Source organism: Lissotriton vulgaris, chromosome 4_1 (assembly GCF_964263255.1).
Source record: "Lissotriton vulgaris chromosome 4_1, aLisVul1.2, whole genome shotgun sequence".
NCBI classification, from domain to species: Eukaryota; Metazoa; Chordata; class Amphibia; order Caudata; family Salamandridae; genus Lissotriton; species Lissotriton vulgaris.
This window is the reverse complement of record NC_141691.1, coordinates 780,703,741-780,726,960: the sequence shown is the minus strand read 5'-3', so window position 1 is coordinate 780,726,960 and position 23,220 is coordinate 780,703,741.

Genomic DNA, 23,220 nt, shown 5'->3' with positions numbered 1-23,220 from the left:
GAATGGTAAAGTAAGAAAATGTACACTTTCTAAAAGTGGCGTTTTCGAACACAGAATTTAAAAACCACCTTCACCAAAAGGTGTGTTAATAAATTCTGAATTCAGAGATGCTAAACTCCATTTTTCTATCTTGTGCCTATGGAACGTTATAATTGTAAGATGATACAATGCACCTCCCATGTTAGCCTGTGGGACAGATAACCCTTTAAAGTGAAAAACAACACAGGCAGTATTTCACTATCAGGACATGTCACACACACCGGTACATGTCCTACCTTTCACATACACTACACTCTGCCCATAGGGTTACCTTGAGCCTACCTGAGGGGTGCCTTACATGTCAGAAAAAGGAGGGCTATGGCCTGGCAAGTGGGATCACTTTCAAATGATAATTCAACTAAGAATGTACCTGAGAAATTGTGTGTACAGCTATTAGTATTTAACATTCACAAAATATTCCCCAAAAACTTTTCGTAATGACAAATCAAATTACAACAGCTTGATCATCAAACAATGTATTTTCTTACAGCATTGTTACATCACGCACATGATTTTGAGTAATCACATATTATAATTATTTCCTTCAGAGCTCTCCCTAGTCGGGAGTACTAGGGCTGCGAGCCAACTGTGATAAGTTTTCAATTTGCTGCATTATTGAGTTCGTGAATATCGATTTTAAGCATTTTAAAATTTATGTGCTGATTTTTCTTGGGGGCTTTTAACTAGACTGTTTTAAAAAAGGGAATTGAGATCAGGCACACTAACACCTTCCTCACGCTTTAATCCTCTTCTCTCTGCCTCGCCTAGCCGCTTTGTTTTCGCGAAAGGCGGCGGCGGGCGCCATCTTGGGTGTGGGCTGGGGCTGCGCTCTAGTCGCGCCGGCCTCCCGCCCTCCCAGACTATTTAGCTGGGAGCTTTTTGCCGCTCGCTGCCTTCAGAGCTCTCCCTAGTCGGGAGTACTAGGGCTGCGAGCCAACTGTGATTAGTTTTCAATTTGCTGCATTATTGAGTTCGTGAATATCGATTTTAAGCATTTTAAAATTTATGTGCTGATTTTTCTTGGGGGCTTTTAACTAGATTGTTTTAAAAAAGAGAATTGAGATCAGGCACCCTAACACCTTCCTCACGCTTTAATCCTCTTCTCTCTGCCTCGCCTAGCCGCTTTGTTTTCGCAGAAGGTGGCGGCGGGCGCCATCTTGGATGTGGGCTGGGGCTGCGCTCTAGTCGCGCCGGCCTTCCACCCTCCTCACGCTCTATAAATTTAGTACCATGTCCAGACGGCGCAGCGGGCTGGCGCAGCGGGCACGCGCCAAAGCCGCGCCAAAGCCAAGCCCGTCTGCGCCCGTCCGCGGCCGGACACGGCCCAGGGCCACAACCCCTGGTCCCCGACTACGTTACTCTCCTCAGCATTTAAAAGAGCTGAACCATGGTAATGTACATCAAGACTGCATTCCTGTCTTTTTACCGCTGCGATGGGCGTTTGTCCCCCCCGTGTCCGGGGTGTAGCTACCAACTTCCACAATCTCATCCATCAGTCCATGTAGACCCTAACTACATCCTGTCACATGTTTCGGAGAACACTTTCTCTCATAGCTGTCGAGCTGCGCTTATTAATACGCGCTCTCTTCCATCCCACAGTCTCCAGATTAACGAGTTTATTCTCGCCCATGACCTGGATTTACTATTTGCCACCGAAACCTGGGCAGATGCCGGGTCAGGGCCGGATTTTTGCGCTGCAACCCCTGATGGATATAGTGTAGCTAGACACGACAGACCCATAGCAAGAGGTGGCGGACTCGCTATTATTTATAAGGATAAATACCGTACCACCTTTGATCCCATAAACTCCGCCAACTGCGAAGCAGCTACCTTTGCTATCGGCATTAACTCTAAACAAGCCCTGAAAGGAATCTTACTATATCGACCTCCTGCTCCCCGAAACCCCTTTCTCTCCACTTTTTCAGACTTTAATGATTATATTATAAGTTCTGATAAATATATGATACTGGGAGATTTTAACTTCTATTTGGAAGAGAAGGACAACCCCGATACCATCCAACTAATTGCTGATCTCTCAAAGTTGGGATTGCATCAATTGGTTAAGGGCATCACACATCAGGCGGGACATACCCTAGATGGCCTGTTCACAAAGAATCCTGATATCTCTGTACTGGACATCACCCCTATCACGTGGTCAGACCATAGGGCTATTATATTTGAGATACATATCCGGACCACAAATCTTCCTCCCTCCAGACCACGAACCAGGATCGGGACTCGAGTTTGGAAGAACGTGGATATTCCTCAGATGCTAGATTCCTTGACCTCTTCCTGCCCTCAGGGAGGTGATATCCCTCCACTATCAGCCTCTGAATTCCAGGACTGGATTCGGAGTGCCGCGGAACAAGTGGCCCCGGAGAAACTCACGAGACCCAATAGAGCATCTCCGTCGGGAGCTTAGTATACTGAAGATCTTAGACTCCAGCGTCAACACTGCAGGAACTTAGAAAGGCATTGGAGGAAAGCCTACTGCCCCATAGCCAAACAAACTTATAAAGATGCCCTCACGATATATAAAAAGGCGATTATTGCCCGAAAAACTGTCTTTTTTTCGGCACAAATAGAGAATGCCACTAATTCTGCAAGAGAGCTGTTCTCTGTCGTCACGACCCTGCCCACTTCTTCCACGGGACTGGGGGTCGAACCCTCACAGACCTTCTGCAATGATCTCTCCACGTTTTTTACCACAAAGGTGGCAGATATATATTCCTCTTTTGAAGGGGATACCAGGACTAAACACAGAGTCTGTACTGAGGAAGAAGCAATCTCTAATCATAACCATGATCGCTTTCCCTGTTTCACGCCCACCACACAAGACAATATTATCAGACTCATTTCCACCACTAAGTCTGGCTCCCCTTTGGACCCCTGCCCTCCTTCCGTGATGGCAAAACTCACAGAAGTGATCTCACGTCCACTCATGGAAATTTGCAATACTGCATTCCAGACAGGTCACTACCCGAGTCCTTGGAAGAAGGCGGTGATTAAACCCCTCCTGAAAAAACCTTCCCTGGACCCTACAGCTGTGGCCAGTTACAGACCCATTGCGTGTCTGCCCTTTCCTGCCAAAATATGCGAATCTCTGATGAACAAACAACTCTCAGAGTTCGTCGAGGTTCACCAACTCCTCGACGAAACGCAGTTTGGGTTCAGGAAAGGGCATGGAACAGAGACCGCATTGATAAAGGCCTCAGATGAGATCAGGGCTATCATGGACCAGGGAGGGGCGGCTGTCCTAATCCTTCTGGATTTGTCTGCAGCCTTTGACACGGTCGACCATGCTATTCTGGTAGACCGTGTCACAGCCCTGGGCATAAATGGCTTGGCCAGGGACCTTATTTCATCTTTCCTGGAGAACCGTACCCAAACAGTGAGGCTGGGAGAGTTTTACTCCCCTATCTCTGCACTCCCTTGTGGAGTCCCACAGGGCTCCTCGCTAAGTCCTATGCTATTTAGCATCTACGTAGCGGACTTAGCGAGGGTAATAAAGGCCCATGGGGTACGGCTTACATCCTACGCAGATGATACCCAGCTGGTTCTGGCAATCCACAGAGATGGCCCCACTGTGGCAGCCAACTTCCAGATAGCCATGCTCGAGGTCAGTACCTGGATGGCCTCAAACTGTCTGAGGCTTAACTCGGACAAGACCGAGATCATGACCTTCGGCAGGCTCTCTCCCGAATGGTCTCCTATCTGGTGGCCTGAAAAGCTGGGCCCATCACCTGTCCCAGTAGAAAAGGCCAGAAACCTGGGAGTGATCTTTGACAGCAAACTGTCCTTTGACCTCCACACAAACAAGGTTGTTTCTTCAGCATTCTTCATTTTGAAAAAAATTAAGAAACTATTGCCTTACCTCCCTACCTCAGCTGGGAAGACCCTGGTTTCTACTTTAGTTTTCTCTAAAATAGACTATGGGAACGCTCTCTTTTTAAACACACAGAAGCGTGTCCTAACAAAGTTGCAGTCTATTCAGAATGCGGCTGCAAGGATTCTTCTTAACATTCCTTGTCGCAAACCCACCACTCCTGCCATTCGTCATCTTCACTGGCTGAGAGTCGAGAGCCGTATCAAGTTTAAGGCCCTCTGCATTGCCTATAAGGCAGTACATGGCGTCGGACCTAGGTTCCTCACAGAAGCTTTTCAGCTGTACACCCCCAAAAGGCAACTAAGATCGGCTAACATCTGTCTTCTCCCTGTATCGCGTACAAGAACTGCCACCTGGGGAGACCGGCGCTTTCTGGTGGCCACTCCAAAACTCTGGAATCTCTTGCCACTGGCTATTAAAACTGCCCCGAACCTGATGAGCTTTCGCAGGCTCTTAAAAACATGGTTGTTCAACCAGTAAGTTAATGACTGATTTCCAGTAGCTCCACAAGCGCCGAGACACCCCAGGGTATTTGTTGCGCTATAAAAATTGCGAAAATAAATAAATAAATACATTTTAAATCAACACAATATATACAAAAACAACCATCAATGCGAAATTCTTCTTGATGTAACTTCATCTTATTCATATGATGCCCTTTGCATTTCTGGATACGTGGTATCTTCTTCAGGGACATGTAAAACATGATAAAATAAAACCAACATCATCAGTTAAGGTACACTGACTTCCAAAAACTTCCAACATCACAGTGGGACAATTTCAGGAAATGTCTGCATTCTCTACCATGTGGTTATTAGCCTGCTAGTGTGACATCCAAGCTGTGTGCCAACTTCCAAAGGGATCACTATGAAAGCATACTATAATGGACAAAATTCCTGGTCTTTTGTGACTCTAATGTTTGTTACACGATCACCACTGTGACCCTCACTGATTTTGTGCGACCAACAGTACTTCACTTGTGATATACGCAGTGGGATATTAACACCATTACTGCTTGAGATCTTCCCCTCCTGTGCTGAGGGTCAATGTTAATGGGTGTGGTCATGATGAGCTCAGCTCGTCATGAGCACAGCTCCACTGCCTCGAAGGGGTTAAAAATCTTAAATATACACACTGCAAAACAGAGTCTTAAAATACATTTCTAGGGGGGTTAGACTCACTCCTTAGAATCTGAAAGACTATAAGTGTTGTCAATATCACTCAACAGCTAACCAACCCAAACACTTGCTGTGCACATGCGGCACGGACATACCTTATGAGATTGCTGTGTTTCCAGGGTTTCAATCACTGATCTAGACCAGGACCAGAAACAAACCAATAAGCACTAAGGACCTAGTGTGCTCATAAAAAATGCTTGGTAAAAACATTCCCTCTGAAAACATGCCTTTTCATGTCCTTTCAGCCCAAAACACTACCTACCCAGTTGTTCAAATCCAAACTTTGCTAGCAGTCCAACCTTCTCATCTAAGGCTTCCCGAAAAGCTGTGAGTTACAAGTTAGTTTCCATCGCTTTTTAGCGTAACTTTAGACTGATGTGAACTCTGCCCTCAACAACTATGCTCTACTCGCGTTTACTTCAGCAACCATCTTACCACTGTGCTCATCCATCTCACTATGTGTTCTTATAGTGCATGTGGGGGGATGTACATCAGCTTCCTTCATTTTGAGAACACACTAAGAAAATCCATTGTTCACCATATTTTTAACGCCCAGAATTAGTTTTCTGTAAACTACAACGCTGTTATTACAAATTTCCTCAACTCATAAGCTCCTGCGATGGCCATCTTAATATTACACTTTTTCAACCAACAAAGTGTCTTTCTTAGCGAGAGACAAGAGGATAGGTGTGCAGCTGCGATTGTCTCTAAATTTGAAAGCATGCCTGCACAACAATTATCACAGCACAGTCAGTATTTTTTACATGTCATATTGATTTATACAAAACACAACTGTAGAGTTCAAAAAGTGTGTATGCTTGTATGTGTGGTATTGAACGTGAAAGCAACCTAGTGAGTGTAAATGCAATCTCCTGATGGTATGAAAAGAGTATACCTAGATGGAAGCTGTACATATGCTTCAATCAGATATTATATACTCATGGGAAACTGCTCATATCAATTGTACCTTCTCATAGGAAGCAGCTCATATCGAGTTTGGCATTCAATTCAAACAGCATCATGGTGTTGATTTTTTTTAATCCTTTGGATTTCTTTTTGTAACAGTGTTTTACTCTGGTCTACACCCTCCTTGGGTTTCAGGGTTTCCAAAATCAGGAATTGCAGTTGTGCAATGTTGTGTCACTGTTCCAACCAATATCCAACTAGATTCAAGTTGGTGTTCTCGTTTCGAATCATATTCTTGTGTTCACCCATCCTGATTTTGTTTGGAGTGCGCTACTCAAATTAATTCTTAAATTCATTCAAAGTGGGTTCACTTGCCAAGGTCAACATGTGTGCAGGCACTAAGGTGGTAGCTCTGAGACACATTTGCAGGGCTAGTCATGTCATTGGCACAACCAGTGCTGCAAGCCCACTAATAGCATTTGATTTACAGGCTATGACACACACCATGCACTTTACTAGGGACTTACCAGAGAATCAAAGATGCCAGACATGGAAAACCAATCATGTCACAATTTATACAGAGAGCACATGCACTTTAACACTGATCAGCAGTGTTAAAGTGCCCAGCATCATTTAGCCAACGAAAACTGGGTCAGAAAAATAGGAGGCAAAATGTTTGGGGATAACCCCGCCAAAAAGGCCAGGTCTAACACTGATTAATTCCTCACCAAATGTATTCACAAACCCTTTGCATTTTCTACTTTGGAATGCCTTAAAAATGCAGAAAATTGTTTTGTGTTGCAATTATATTGTTCTTAATGTCTAGCACTTAGGGTCTCTGCTAATGCATTGCAACAGCAAAGTTCCTGAGGCATCTAGTCGATGTTCATTAATATTGCAAGAGCAAGTCACACATCTTGAGCGAAACACACATTTCTTTCATGCTGGCTGCCCTTTGATGATATTTAGCAGCAGAAAAATAGACATTTTTCCATAATGTTTCCCTTTGATCAACAGCAACCTTATTTCCTGCTTTTTGCAAATCCAACTGTAAACAATATTCACATGACGCACTTTCCTAGTTTGGAATAGGTTGTCTGGAAAACGCTCGAAGGTTGCGATCACATTACCGTCATTGTAATGCACTGGGAACAATAAATCAAGATGAATTGAGGCTTCGGAAACATCACGTGCCTTGACATTTTTTTGATAGCATACAGCATGCTGGTGTCAGAAATATTTACCATGTGTGGCAGGACGTCCTGCTGCCTATCTGGATTTCATAGCTGTAGGTGACAGTCAAATAATGTCATGTTGTTGTCGACATTAAACTGCCTCTGGCGTCCGTTCGTTCATCCAGTCACACCGTACCCTATCGCTCCACGGGATTCCCATTCGATGTAATTGCCCGTAGTTCCATGCACAGCGCACAATAATAACACGCCTGTTTATCAAAGTTTATTTGATGAAATCTGCTAAAAGATGTATTCGCCTGATTAAATTCAATGCTTCGTCAGCTAAGGCAGCCTGTGAAAAATATCCGTGACTGTTCGCTGTTCTTCCTACATAATGACAAACATCAATATTCGGGTATGGGACGCACTTATGCACTCTATTTAAGTTATTTCAGCAAATAGGGGAGACTGACATTTTGGCTTTGGAGGAACTGAGGAGCATATTATCAAGGAAGGGCGTTAAAATTATCGCCGCCTTAGCGGCAGCTAAAACAACGATAATGGGCTTGATTATATGCCCTTGAGAATTCCAATAGAAGCCATGTTAACACCAGAACATGGGCCTCTATTGGAATTCTCAAGGGCATATTATCAAGCCCATTATCGCCGCTTTAGCGGCAGTTTCCTGCCGCTAAAGTGGCGATAATTTTAACGCCGTTCCTTGATAATATGCCCCTGACTTTTTTGGCCTTCAAAATAGTTGCTTAGCATTTGAAGATATTTATGTTTGGATTTAACGAGAGGGCGTTCACGATCAAGAACATTATTTTATTTAATTGTCAATGGCTTCTACTTGCACAAGTGCTTAGTCAAATCAATCAATCAAAACGAGCTTTATTTGATTTCAGGTAATAAAATCATAAAAGCATACATACAGAAAAAGAACAAGTTCATCACCTAATATTACAATAAAAATACATCTATATACAACAATCCACTTAATTATACTGGTAAATTCATGCTATACTTATAAACATATGATTCTTCCTTTGGAGAGATTATGTTAGGCTCTTCCTGGAATTCACTGGTTGTTTGCTTTCCTGGCCCTTATTACATTCTTTAGGAATCCCACCATGGAGCCGATACAATAAAAACTGTCCAACATCTGCAAATAAATAAAAGCAGGACGGCATTGCCTCCAACCTCCCTTTTTTACTAATGGTATTAACCATCTTTCCCTTTCAGTGGAATAAAACTTACAGAATAAAACCACATGAATCGTACTTTGTTGTGATACATTGTCACACGGGCATTGGCATAACTCTCTTGACCAGTCGTTGATGTTTGGGTACGAAATTAAGTGGTGGAAGGTCCCAAATCCAAATCTGGTCAAGAGATCTTTCATATCTGCTCGGGACATATTGCAAGTATGGTTGACTGCTACATGTGGTTATAATCAATTGATGGTAGATAACTGTAGGTTTACTCAAGGCAAGAGCTAACCTATTATCTTCTAGATGAGTCATAACGATTCCTTTGAACTCTTTGCGTTTAATGGTGTTCAAGCTATCAGGCAGGGAAAAATATTCTGGATGTCCAATGTCCTGCATAAAATTCTCAACATATTTCAGCCATAGAATTTTACGGGTGTTATCTAATTTCATGGCATCCCTCATTATATCCCTGTTAAGGGCGACACTCTCTGTAGTCCAAATTCTGTGCCATAAAAGAGCTGGCTGGGCCCTAATCAAGTCAGAAATATGTGTGACTCCCAGCTCAGAATGACAGTTAAAAACTGATGCACTGTTTGGAACGCTTAAGAGGGACCTCAAGAAAGCATTTTCCGTACTCTGGATTAGGGTATAGTCTTGGAATCCCCAGATTCCGACCCCGTAAAGAGCTATGCTCATGCATTTCACGCGATAAATCTTTAGCACGATTTCCAAAGGCCTTTTCCCTAATTTTTTCAAAAAATTAAAAAGGGCCACTATGGACTTCATATGTAGTAAATTCCTAGCCTTAACGGCTGGTACCCAGGAACCTGTCCTGTCAAAAAGCACGCCCAAACAACTAAATGAGTGGATGGTTTCAACTTCGCTCCCCCCACCTGAAATTTTCTTATCTTGTTTTTCGTTGCCCCACAGGACATCACAAAGCTTTTCTTAGCATTCAATCTCAGGCCAAGCCTATCCATAAACATATAGTAAAAAGAAAGTGCCCCCTGTAAACCGTCTTGGCTGCGGGTCATAAGGACAGCGTCGTTGGCGTAAAGGAGGGATGCGATGGGACGGGAGTTTTCATATGACGGGTCCCTAGTGTGTGACACCAACTCCTGCTCCACGGCGTTAGTATATAGAGAGAACAGGAGTGGTGCCAACACACATTCCTGCCTTACGCCTTGTTCTATTTTAAATGGGGCAGTGCACTCGCCCATGCTTCCATAGCGGACCTTTGCAGTGGCCCCAGTATATAGATGACTTAGAAATTGAATTAAAACAGGGTCAACTTTTAGTTCCTCTAGCACCCCCCAAAGCTTTTTGTGGACTACGCAGTCAAAAGCCGCAGAGAGGTCTACAAAGGCCAAATAAAACTGCCCAGATTTTGCCTTAGAATATTTACCAGCTAAAATACTTAAATTTAAAATCTGCTTGTTTGTTCCTAGGCAGGCCCTAAAACCATATTGGACGTCGCTTAAAACCTCATTTTCTTCGGTCCATCCCTGCAATCGATCTAGGGTATTCCTGCCTGCCACCTCCATCAGAGAATCCAACAAAGATATCCGGCGGTAGCAGGCAGGATTATCTTGATCGCCCTTTTTCAAAATTTGGACTATAATAGATTCAGACCATGATGTAATGAATCCTCTCTTGCAGCATCCTTGCAGTACCTTGGTTAAAATGGTACCCCAGACCTCCAAGTTTGACTTGTAGAGGTCAATCGGTATCCCATCAGGACCGGCCGCCTTTCCACTCTTGCTAGCAATAACTGCAGCATTTACGTCCTGCAGCAAGATGTCAGGTTTGATAGAAATAAATGATTGGTCAACATTCACTGGCTGTAGCCTCTCGTGAATACCCTCATTAGACTTTCGTTTTGCGTATACACTAGAGAAAAAATTGATCCAGGTCTGTTCGCATATCGCTAGCTCGATAGCTGGTGCATCGATTGAATTCACAAGAAAAGGTGCATTTACTGCTGCCCAGAATTTCGTGCTATCACTGGACTCTGCAGCTTCACTGAGATCCTTCCATGCCTTGTCTTTCAGTTCTGAAATCCTGTATTTCCTTGCTTCAGTATACGTTTTCCTACATGCTCTTAACTTGGACGTATCTCTCACCTTGCACTTTAAGGCAGATTTTAAATTTAGTCAATATGCATTGTGTTAGCGAACCATTTGTCGGCTAATTTGCACATGGGTGGTGGTTTATGCAATTCAAGGTATGTATGCCTTTTTTTCAAAAAAAGTTTTCTGATCTCCAGTTTTGGGTAATTAATAAATTGTGCATACTAAAGATTTTTATGATAAATATAGACAAAACTGATGAACTATTGATGTTGTGAATAAAACGATTTTGGTATGCCATATTTTTGTAGAGACACCATTTTAATATGGTAAACATTGACTGGTTTTGAGGTCTAAGACTGAATGATTAGAACTAGTTAATCAAAATTTAGTTAATCAATCGTGAGTTTATTCAATACTTATACAACAAAAGATATTCTTCATAAGCCAATGTTATATTTCTGTGTTAGGCCCTTGTTGCGAAGCAGCTTATTTCTTACATTGTCATAGAAAATAACATTTAAGCTGTACATTTTTGCACACATTTGAATGCACAACAATGTTTGATTTGTTTCTCCGAAACTACTTTGTTTACAAATCCAGCTTCGCACAACATTATCACGATGCCTTGAACATTATGTACTAGGCCTCTCTACGCACAAATGTCGTCCTATATTCATCCACATGGTGACAGCGCTTTCTACGTATCCATAACATTACTAATCTAACACTCACATCGCGAAGGCTGTTTTTTATTATAAACTAGCTTACCCCTCGTGCGTTGCTGAGATCTCAGAAGAAAGGAAATTTAAGGAATTTTTTTATGATAACATTCAAATTACATTGTTTCATTTTTATTGAAACTTATTCATTTTAATATGGAAAACATTTTAAGTGTTGTTTAATTCTGTTTATTTATTCGAGTGCTTGTGGATACACAGTATTTTTTGTTTTTCCGTCTGGTGTGTACACAAATAAATCAGAAGGTTTTCCGACGCGTGAGCTGGCCACATACAGTTGTCCATGTGAGAAGCACGGATTCTCAAAAACTAGTCCACACACTTGAAGCAATTGTCCTTGTGCTTTGTTGATGGTCATTGCAAAAGCGAGTCGCACCGGAAACTGTAAACGTTCAGTATTAGAAAGATAATGAGGGCCCTGGGGGTGGGGGGACTGGTATTTAACAAATTGTATTTATTTATTTTTTGCCAGAAATCTTCGCGGGAGTGTACTCAACAACTTCCCAAAGTTTCATGCCGATCTGAAGAATGGTGTAGTAATGCATAAAGGACAAACAGACAGACATACATTTGTTGTTATATATATAGATAATAGGCATCCCGATAGATTGGGAGACGAGGCATTTCTGCTGACACTAAAGGTTTCTGCAAACTGAGAAATCACCACAAACTGGTCTGACTTTCTGTGACGGGTATCCAATTTGAGATCAAGACGGGGTCCTTCACTCTCTCTTGTCAGATAATGGAGTTGGATCGTCCCTTTAGGGGATTCTTGCCCTACACCCATACACACTCTAGGTACACTCCGAGTAGGGTCAGCATCATTAGATAATTGTATTTTGCATATATGCCTGCATCTATTCATTGCTTCAGCACCATGGTAAGAATGTATTAACTGTTCACTTTTTCAGTGTTTTTCATATTATTTATCTGCTTATGTGTACTAATCATTGCAGCAAATGTATTTTATACAAGAATAACATTGGTTCAATAAATATATTGAAAACGTCTCACTGTGTATTCTGAATACTTCTCTGAGAATAAGTGAGCACAAGTGACAGAATGAAAGATTCTGTAGTGTTACCACTATGCATGAGTGATCAGGGTTGTCATTTTCAGTGGTTGCCAGAGTCCATTCATGTCTGGTAAGGTTAGGGAGCTTATGGTGTTACTCTGAGCTAGCTGGTCTAAAGGACAATGGGGCATAATATCAAGAAACAGCGTTAAAATTATCGCTGATTTGGCGGCAGGAAACTGCCTCTAAAGCAGCGATAATGGGTTTGATAATATGTCCTTGTGAATTCCCATAGAAACCCATGTTTTGGTGGGTACATGGGCTTCTATTGGAATTCTCAAGGGCATATTATCAAGCTCATTATCGCCGCTTTAGCTGCAGTTTCCTGCTGCTAAAGCAGCAATAATTTTAACGTCCTTCTTGATAATATGCCCCAACATATCCTACAGGGGTGTCTGGAATCAGTCTTGACACCAAGCCCTTAGTTTATGTTGTCCAAACAATATGCAGATTCTACAGGTAAGCAGGATTTACATGAAAATTACAAGTGTTTCACTACAACATGTCGCTACATCAGGGCCAAGAAATATAAGTTTCACGCTAGCTGTTGAATGCTGCTGGAACTATTGTTCACTGTATAATGAGTATGAAGGAAAATGAAGTGTTCTTCATATTAATCTCAAATAATGCTCACAACGAATACTGTGTATATCACCTTGCAGTGTTAATATGATAAATTGTATTCTCACAATTTCAGTACGAAGGCCAAATGCCATTTTTTTGCCTGGTGGTCTGTTAAACATGTAGAACACTTCATTTTCCTTCACACTTATCATTCTGTGAAACATAGTTCCAGAAGCATTTAGCAGTTAATGTGAAACGTATATTTCTTGGCCTTGATAAAGCAACCTGCTTTAGCTGCAGAATCCAAAAGACAGGAAGAGGATGTGGGAGCTAAACTCCTCTTCAAAGGGAGAATGACAGTTTGGGACCAGCACAGGCTGAGCCCCAAATCTGCAACCCCAGCCACAGATGAGCTTCAGTAATTAGATTAGTCAGGGAATTGGAAGTGGTGTGTTATGGAACCCAGGTCTAACCCCAAAAGAGAAACGTTCTCCATATTGGATTTTGAGAGAATTTAAGTAAAAAACGTGGAAACAAATAACTTGAAGGTTAGTTTATTTCTACAAAAGTCCCCAGCAGTGGAGTGAAGGCTAAAGGCTCAACGGCAGGTAACCAACTTCCAGAGAGGTGACACTCTAAATGCATTGTGATGGCACCAGCTAGCATGAGAAACAGCTAGTGCGGAGAGTGGGCGACAAGCTAAACACATCAAGACACATACATATATCTTCCTCTTTTATAATAAAACCACAATGAATATGTAGGATGCCAATACCAAACATGAAAATAACAAGGTTACAAAAAAAACATGGCAAAAAGAGAGTTGAAGAAAATGGAAAGAAGGACAAAAGAACAGTGGAAGAACAACAAAACCTGAACATGTTATGAAAAACCTAAAAGAGGCTGACTTAAAAACACAGTAACAAGAGTGTCATGTATTGCCAATAATAATCAGAAGAACTCAACTTAAAACAAAATCATCAAGTTTTTGGGGGTGAACAGAGGACCTCTTTGGTTTACTTAACAATTCTGTATCATGAACTGAACTATTGAATCATCAACATATTCCTGTCTTAAAATATCAGAACTATCTGACCCCCACATACATATCACCAGCTTTATTATTGCACTGAACTTTTGAGTCAATTACATCTTCCACCGAAGGACAAGAACCATCACTTACAGTAGGAGTGGAACAACCTTCCAAATCACTAGTACTTGGAGATATGGCACTAGAAACATCTCCCTCTATCAATCAATCAATCAATCAATCAATCAATCAATCAATCAATCATGGTATTTGTAAAGCACGCTACTCACCCGTGAGGGTCTCAAGGCGCTGAGAGGGGGTGGTGGGAGGTGGGGGGTTTCGCTACTGCTCGAAGAGCCAGGACTTGAGGAGTCTTCTGAAGGCGAGTAGGTCTTTGGTCTGCCGTAGGTGGGTAGGTAGAGTGTTCCAGTCTTGGTGCCGAGGTAGGAGAAGGATCTGCAGCTGGAGGTCGTTCATTGGATGCGGGGGATGGCGGCGAGGGCTAGGCTGGCAGAGCGGAGCTGGCGTGTGGGGGTGTGAAAGCTGAGTCTGCTGTTCAGGTAGGCTGGTCCGGTGTTGTGGAGTGCTTTGTGTGCGTGGGTGAGGAGTTTGAAGGTGATTATCTTGTCGACGGGGAGCCAGTGTAGGTTTGTCTGGTGGGAAGTGATGTGGCTGCAGCGGGGGATGTTGACGATCAGTCGGGTGGAGGCATTTTGGATGTGCTGTAGTCGTCGTACGTGTTTGGCTGGGATTCCGGCGTAGTGTGCGTTGCCATAGTCCAGCCTTCTGCTGACGAGGGCTTGTGTCACCGTTCTTCTTGTTTTGGTCGGGATCCACTCGTAGATCCTGCGGAGCATGCAGAGGGTGTTGTAGCAGGAGGAGGAGACGGCGTTGACATGTTCGTACATGGAGAGGGAGGAGTCGAGGATGAATCCTAGATTGCGTGCATGGTCGGTGGGTGTCGGTGCTGTCCCAAGAGTGGACGGCCACCAGGAGTCATCCCAGGCCAAGTGGTTGGGTCCGAGGATGAGGGCCTCCGTCTTGTCCGAGTTCAGTTTCAGCCAGCTGCTCCTCATCCATTCGGCGATGGCCTTCATTCCGTCGTGGATGTTGGTTTTGGTGGTGCGTGGGTCCATGGTGAGGGAGAGGATGAGCTGAGCGTCGTTGGCGTTGGAGATGATGTTGAGGTTGTGGTGGCGGGCCACTTGTGCGAGGGGGGCCATGTAGCTGTTGAACAGCGTTGGGCTGAGGGAGCAGCCCTGGGGGACGCGCAGATGATGTCGGTGGCCTCGGATCGGAAGGGTGGGAGGCGGACGCTCTGTGATCTGCCGGAGAGGAAGGATGTGGTCCAGTCGAGGGCCATCTCTTGGATACCGGCTTCTTGGAGGCGTGTTTTTAGAGTGCGATGGCAGACCGTGTCGAAGGCGGCCGAGAGGTCCAGGAGGATGAGGGCTGATGTTTTGCCATTGTCTAATTGGTGCCTGATGTCGTCTGTGGCGGTAATGAGGGCAGTCTCGGTGCTGTGGTTTCGTCTGAATCCGGATTGGGACGGGTCCAAGATGTTGTTGTCTTCGAGGTGGGGGGGTCAGTAGCATGTTGACAATTTTCTCGATGACCTTCGCCGGGACCGGGAGCAGGGAGATGGCCCAGAAGTTCTTGAGGTCCCTGGGGTCCACCTTGGGCTTCTTGAGGAGGGCGTTGATTTCGGCGTGCTTCCAGCTTTCCGGGAATGTCACTGTTTCGAAGGAGATGTTGATGACCTTCCGTAGTTGGGAGGCAATGGCTGCGTCTGCCTTGTTGAATATGTGGTGTGGGCACGGGTCTGTCGGAGATCCTGAGTGGATGGAGTTCATGACCTTGCGTGTCTCGTCGTCGCTGACGTTGGACCAGGAGTTAAGGCGGTTGGCGTTGTTGGTGTTTAGAGGAGGGGTGGAGTCTGGTGTTGTCGGGCCTGTCGTGGTGTTGAAACTGTTGTGGATGTCAGCGATCTTGCAGTGGGAGAAGATGGCCAGTGAGGCGCACAGTTCCTGTGAGGGCGGGATGTCGTTGGTGTTGGCGCTGGGGTTGCATAGTTCTTTAACGATGCGGAAGAGCTCTTTGCTGTCGTGTGCGTTGTTATCCAGGCGGTCTTTGAAGGAGGACCTCTTGGCTGATCTGATGAGGTGGTGGTGTCTGCGGGTGGCATCCTTGTGTGCTGCGTGCTTGTCTGGTGTACGTTCGTGGAGCCATTTCTTCTCCAGTTTCCGGCATGTGCGCTTGGAGCCCAGGAGCTCATCAGTGAACCAGGTGGCTCTCTTGCCGGCATGGCTGTTGGAGGGTTTCCTCAGTGGGGCGAGGGTGTTGGCACAGGCGTCGATCCACTGTCTAAGGTTGCGGGCTGCGGCGTCTGGGTTGTTGTGGTCGGTGGGTGGGTTCTGGGAGAGGGTGGTGAATAGCTGGTCTTCGGTGACTTTGCTCCAGCCGCGGCGAGGCAGCTGTTGGGTGCGGTGGTGCGTGGTTGGTTTTCTGAAGGTGCAGTGAATGCAGCGGTGGTGGTCCAGTGGCGTTCGGTGGTGTGGTCGAAGGTGACACGGGTGCTTGTGGAGAAGACGGCTTCAAGCGTGTGGCCGGCAGCGTGTGGGTGCAGTGACGAGTTGTCTGAGGCCGAGATTGGTGAGGTTGCCGATCAGCGGGGTCGAGTTGATGTCGTTGTTGTTCTCGAGGTGGAAGTTCAGGTCCCCGAGGAGGATGTAGTCCATGGAGGTGAGGGCGTGGGTGCTGGCGAAGTCATCGATGGAGTCGCTGAACTGGGCCCGGGGTCCGGGGGTTCTGTAGACGAGCATTCCTCTGAGGGTGGTGTAGGGGTCGGTGTGGATCTGGAAGTGCAAGTGTTCGGCGGCTTTGAGGGTGTCGTCTGCGTGGGTGGTGACCTTGAGGGTGGACTTGTGGACGATGGCAATTTCTCCTTCGATAGCCGCCTGGGATGGCAATGGCGATGTCTGGTACAGAGGAGTCGTTCCACCACGTCTCGGTCAGGAAAGCTACATCCGGGGCAGTGGCGTCGAGCAGGTCCCAGAGCTCAATGGCGTATCTGCATGCGGAGTGGGTGTTGAGGAGTATGCGGCGGAGGTGGTTGGGTTTGGTCCTTGATGGTTTGGTGGTTCTGTTGCAGGTGAAGCTGCAGCTGCGGCAGGAAAAGGGTCCGTGGGTGCGTTTCGGGGGGGCCTAGTTGCAGCTCTCTATGACTCTTGACAACATAATGAAAAAGGTAACTTGCATGGGTCTTCATTCATGTTTCCACAAGGAAGTGCATTGGTAGGATCTGTAAAAGTAAATCATTGTGAACTCAAGTCCATCAGTACAGTACGACGAATTGCACCCTCATCACTAGACACTTAATAATCATTAATTTGCCTATTGTCACCTAACCTAACCGATTGTCACTGTGGCTGGGAGAGTGCTTGGGGCCAGCCATGGTCGGTAGTGGGAGTACCTGCTGGGTGTTGACATGGGGAGGAGGAGGGGCAGGGTGGGGGGTAGTAAACTATGCATTATGGAGGTTTACAGGTAAGTAAACATATAAATAAATAAAAACAAATGTTGTTGCTTGCACTGCATCCCCAAATGCGATGCAGTGCGCGCAACGAAATTTGTTTTATTTATTCATATGTTTACTTACCTGTAAACCTCCGTAAGGCATAGCATACTACCCCCCACCCTGCCCCTCCCCACGTCACCGCCCAGCAGGTACTCCCCACTACCGACTGCGGCTGTTTGGGACTACAAACCTCAGGAGGCCTTGCTGTGACCAGGAGGAGGGCTGTGACCACAGCACTGTGCATAAAAGAGCACAAAATCACACGCCCTTCCTGCACCCCTCGGGGACAGGAGGAGGTGAGGCCACCCCCCCTTGGTGGTTATGATCTGTGTCACTATGAGATTGCCCAATATTGGTCTACGCAATGTTTGTAGTAGCTCCTGAGGCCAGGCATCCTAACTTACTCATGCCTGTCTCAACCCGGAGGAAACCAAAGTCGGAGCACAGGACTATAAGCCCTCTGTAAGCAGCACGGAAAATACCATCAAGCTGTGCCGAGAGTAAGGGACTTTGTGATTTTTGACTATCCATCTATATTCTTTCCCTTGTGATCTTTGTGAAAGGAAACTCAGTATTTGCAAGTCTCTCTCTGTCTACTCCCTGCATATGTATTCCAGGACTTGAAAGTTTAACCTCACTAAAATGGAGAGGGAGGGGCATTGACTCTTGTACCCTGAAAGTGGGCATCCACGGTGCTGTGCCGTGCTGGTCCTGGATTCATGAATATCAGAGGGGCCTGTACTAGCGTCACAGTTTCAGGGGGAGGCGCTTCGATATTCTGGCAATCTTTATTGTATTAACCTTCACTTACTTTTCATCCTATTGTTTTGAAGTTTGATGATTTCTTGGTTTATTGTCATTATTTTTCTCCCCTATGAAAGCATTCTTTGAGTATGGGTAGGAGAATACACCCTGCTCCTGCGAATAAGTCTTTGACTCAGCCCCCAGACAAATCACAACTGTCTTTATTAAAATATTTTAAAGGAGCAATGGGGGCCATAGATAGGCAAATATCTTGGGTGGAAGAATCAGGTAACATGTGGAGAATCTGTAATATCCTCTGCAACTTTGACCAATATTTTTTTTAATGATTCAAGGGATCCCATAGAGAGTTTCACAACTAATGACGAAAGGCTTAAGAATGGTCAATTATGTAACTGGGGGCGCAGGGGATAATTGGTGCATTCAATTTATTTCTGAGTCAATTTCTCAACCTGAATGCAAATCACCACCCCATTGAAATGACTAAGAAAGCCCCCTATTCAATCAGTAAACACCTACCCAAGAAAGAAATCTGTACGCAGTAAGAAAATAAATATTCAAAATAAAGATATACATCAACTATAAAAAGCCCCAGCTGAAACCAATCCGGATCCCAGTAACTCTATGATTAGCAAGTTAGATGCCCTTGTTGAGGCACTTAAGTCATTTGAGCAGAAATTCAATAACACACTGGAGGCTATATAAACGTATTTAACAAAAGTGGTAACTTTAGTAGTAGACCACCAAAAAACTTCTCTAATTCTTTTTTCGTGAGGATCTTCCCCAAATGGCCAGTATGAGCCACCTGAATGATCGTGGTACGAAACCCTTTGGAGGAATAATACAGTCAACTCAGAGAAAACAGAAGTCCTCATCCTCTGCTTCACCCCTCCGCATTGGATGACACCTGATGGCCCCCCGCCTTTGGGAACCCACCCACCCTGACAGACCATTGCACGTAACCTAAGCATCATACTGAACTCATTGCTCACTATGATTCACCAGATCAAGGAGGTCTCCTCTGCATGCTTCAACATCCTCTGCATACTACGTAAAACATTCATATGGATACCGTTGGAATACAGGAAAACGGTCACTCACACTCTCATCACCAGCAGACTGTATTACGGCAACGCCCTCTATACAGGAATCAATAAAAACCTGTTCTGCAAACTCCAAACCATCCAGAATGCTGCAGCCAGACTAATCCTCGATATCCCATGGCAAAACCACATCACCCAAAACCTCTGCAACCTCCACTGGCTCCCCATAGAAAAAAGAATAGCTTTTGAGCTGCCCACACATGCCTACAAGACCCTCCACAACATCGGACCACAATACCTCACCAACCGCCTCTTCTTCCATGCCCCCAAGAAAAACCTCTGCTCAGCCACCTCTCCCTAGCAACCGTCCCACGCTTGTACAGGAACAGAGTGGGTGGAAGGTACTTCTCCTACCTCGCAGCCAAGACCTGGAACGATCTCCCCCTTCACCTCCGGTGAAGCCTGAACCTGCACCAATTCAGGAAAGACCTCAAGACCTGGCATTTTGAATGACCCGAACAGACCTGCACACCCGCCCCGCCCGAGCGCCTTGAGACCCTAACGTGTGAGTAGTGTATTTTACAAATCCCTCATTGATTGATTGAATACAGTCTCATTTGCGCATCAAATCACCTTCCATGGAAATGTTATCTTCATTTTTCCACACAATTTGTAAAGTATGACTAAGAATTCTTTTCACTTAGCCAACCCCTATTAATAAAATTCTTGATTTTCAACTGCTCTTCATCCTCCTGAACACTCTTCACTCATGCCTCCCTGGATTATTCTCGACCAAACAAAGTAAGAGTTGAAGCCACGACACACTTCTCAGATGATTCCTTGATGCACACATTACTGACATCCAGTAACCTAGATAAACAGTCTGCACCCACATTCGTAACACTTCTTATGTGATCAGCACAAATAATAAATTCATACATCTTCGATAAAATCCTTACCAAACATGCAGATACCCTTACAGTACCATTGCAGTTAAGCAAAGAGAATAAGGGTTTGTAATCAGTTTGTACGGTAAATTCTTGCTCCCAAAAATGTTTCAAAATATTCCACTGCCCAAGAACAAGCCAATGCCTCATATTAGATAGTGTAATATCTGGTTTCAGCACTTGACAAAGGTCTCGAAGCAAGAGCCCCTGTCCTCTCAAAACCCAATCCTCTCGCACTGGCATCCACCTACAATTAGCACCTCAATTTCTGATTAAAAGGAAACAACTGTAACGCATTTACAATAGAGAGTTTCAATTTGATAAATGCACCTTCATGATCTTTGTTCCACAAAAATGACGCTCCTTTTTTAGGAATTCTCTAAACTCCGAACACCTGCACTTCCAGATACACACTGATCCCAATACCACCCTCAGAGGAACCCTGATCTACAGACCCCCCCGGACCCCGGCCTCAGTTCAGCAACTCCATCATCAGCACGCACGCCCTCGCCTCCACGGACTACATCCTCCTCGGAGATCTGAACTTCCACCTTGAGAACAACAACACCAACTCTACCAAGCTGATCGACAACCTGGCCAACCTTGGACTCTTAGACAGCTTGTCACAATGCCCACCCACTCCGCCGGCCACACGCTGGACCCGTTCTTCTCCACAAGCTCCAACATCTCCTTCAGCCACACCACCGAACTCCACTGGACCGATCATCGCTGCATCCACTTTACCTTCCGGAAACCCACCACACACCACCACACCCAACGGATCCCCCGCCGCAGCTGGAGCAAAATCACCGAAGACCAGCTAAACACTGCCCTCGCCCGAAGCCTATCCACAGACCCCACCGACCCCGCCGCCACCACCAGCAACCTCAGGCGTTGGATCAACGACTGCGCCAACACCCTCGCCCTGATCAAGAAAACCTGCAACAGACGTCCCAACAAGAGTGCCAGCTGGTTCGCCGCAGACCTCCAGTCCTCCATACAAACCTTCCAAAAACTAGAGTAGAAATGGTGCCACGAACAGACACTGGAGAACCACGCAGCCCACAAGAACGCCATGAGCCAACACCATCACCTCACCAGATCCGCCAAAAAGACCTTCAAGGACGGCCCCGACAACAACGCACACAGTAGCAAAGAACTCTTCAACATCGTAAAGGAACTCTCCAACCCCAGCTCCAACACCAACGACATCAAAGCATCGCAACACCTGTGCAACTCCCTTGCCTCCTTCTTCCATCGCAAGATCACAGACATCCACGACAGCTTCGACAACCAGACCACCACGATAGCCAATGACACCTCAAGCACCATGGACACCACCCACAGCAACCCCATGCTCACTTGGACTAACATCAATGACTATGACACCATCAAAATCATGAACACCATCCACTCCAGCTCCCCGTCAGACCCATGCCCACACCACATCTTCAACAAAGCCAGCACCGCCATCACACCCCACCTCCGCAAGGGCATGAGCATCTCCTTTGAGACCGCGACCTTCCCAGGGAGATGGAAGCACACCTTGCTCAACGCCTTGCTCAAGAAACCCAAGGCAGACCCGAGGGACCTGAAGAACTTCCGCCCCATCTCTCTACTCCTGTTTCCGGTGAAGGTCATCAAGAAAACAGTCAGTAAACAGCTGACCCGCGACCTCGAAGAGAACAACACTCTGGAACCATCCCAGTCCAGATTCTGCAGCAACTACAGCACTGAAACGGCTTTCATCGCCATCACCGATGACATCAGGGCACTGCTGGACAATGGTGAGACCGCAGCCCTCATCCACCTGGACATATCAGCCTCCTTCAACATGGTCTGCCACCGCACCCTACACACACGCCTCCACAATGCAGGAATAAGAGACAAGGCACTGTGTAGTATCATCCATGGAGAGAAGTACAGGAAGGCTGATGTAAATTCAAAGAGAGATTATTGTAAACTCTGAAGTTAGAGACCTCATCCTCTGAAGTCAAGCAGGCAAATGATTCAGCTTGAGATCTAACATTCTAAGTACAGATGTTCTAAGTTAGAACTGGATGCACATGCAAGTAACACATTACACGGTAGAAGAAGATTCAACCTCAACATTACTGGAGCGACATACCACAATTCTACTTAGATTCCATACTTTATGATCTTGTGTCCTAACAGCATTTCCTAAAAGTTTTATAACTTTTATAGGTTGACTGAACTTGGAAATACTAAACTTCCTCTCAGGCAATTTGATTCTTACAATATCTCCCACACTTACCACTGTTTTCTTTACAGCCTTTCTTGTATCATACTCATGCTTCCTCTTTTCCATTGTTCCCAATTCTTTCTCCTTCCAATCAGTGGTCTTGTGAGAGATATCATTCGAGTTTGCAGAAACACACAACTTCTTAGAAACCCAAGAAGGTTTTAGGGGAGTATTAGCAGACCTTCCTTTGAACAAGGCAAAAGATGAGATACCAGTGGAAGAATGTGTAGTAAATCTATATTCACAAACCTTTTTTTAATAGCCTCCTCTCAATCGCATCTGGAAACAAAGGCCAACTGCACTGCTTCCTTAAGGACTTTAATAAATCTTTCTACAACACCGTTGCTTTCAGGATGATATACAGAAGCAGGTTTGTGAAGTATACTCCTCTCACTCAAAAAACTCTCGACCAAACCAGAAGTGAACTGCACCCCATTGTCAGTAAGAACTGAATTCGGCAGACCCTCACACGCAAACAACTTGTCATGAAAAGATATAACAGATGAAGAATCCACGCGATTCACAACTTTGATGAAGGGCCATCTTGAAAACATGGCTACACAAACAATTACATATTTATCCTGACTTTTAACTTTGACCGGACCCAGAATGTCCAAAGAAATATCTACTCATGGACCATTAGACTGTTTTCTGATTGTCATGGGTTGAGTCATACACTTCAAAATTTTGCCACTCACAGAGCACTGTGTACAATCACGTACCAATCTTTCAATCTCTGTGTCCATTGCAGG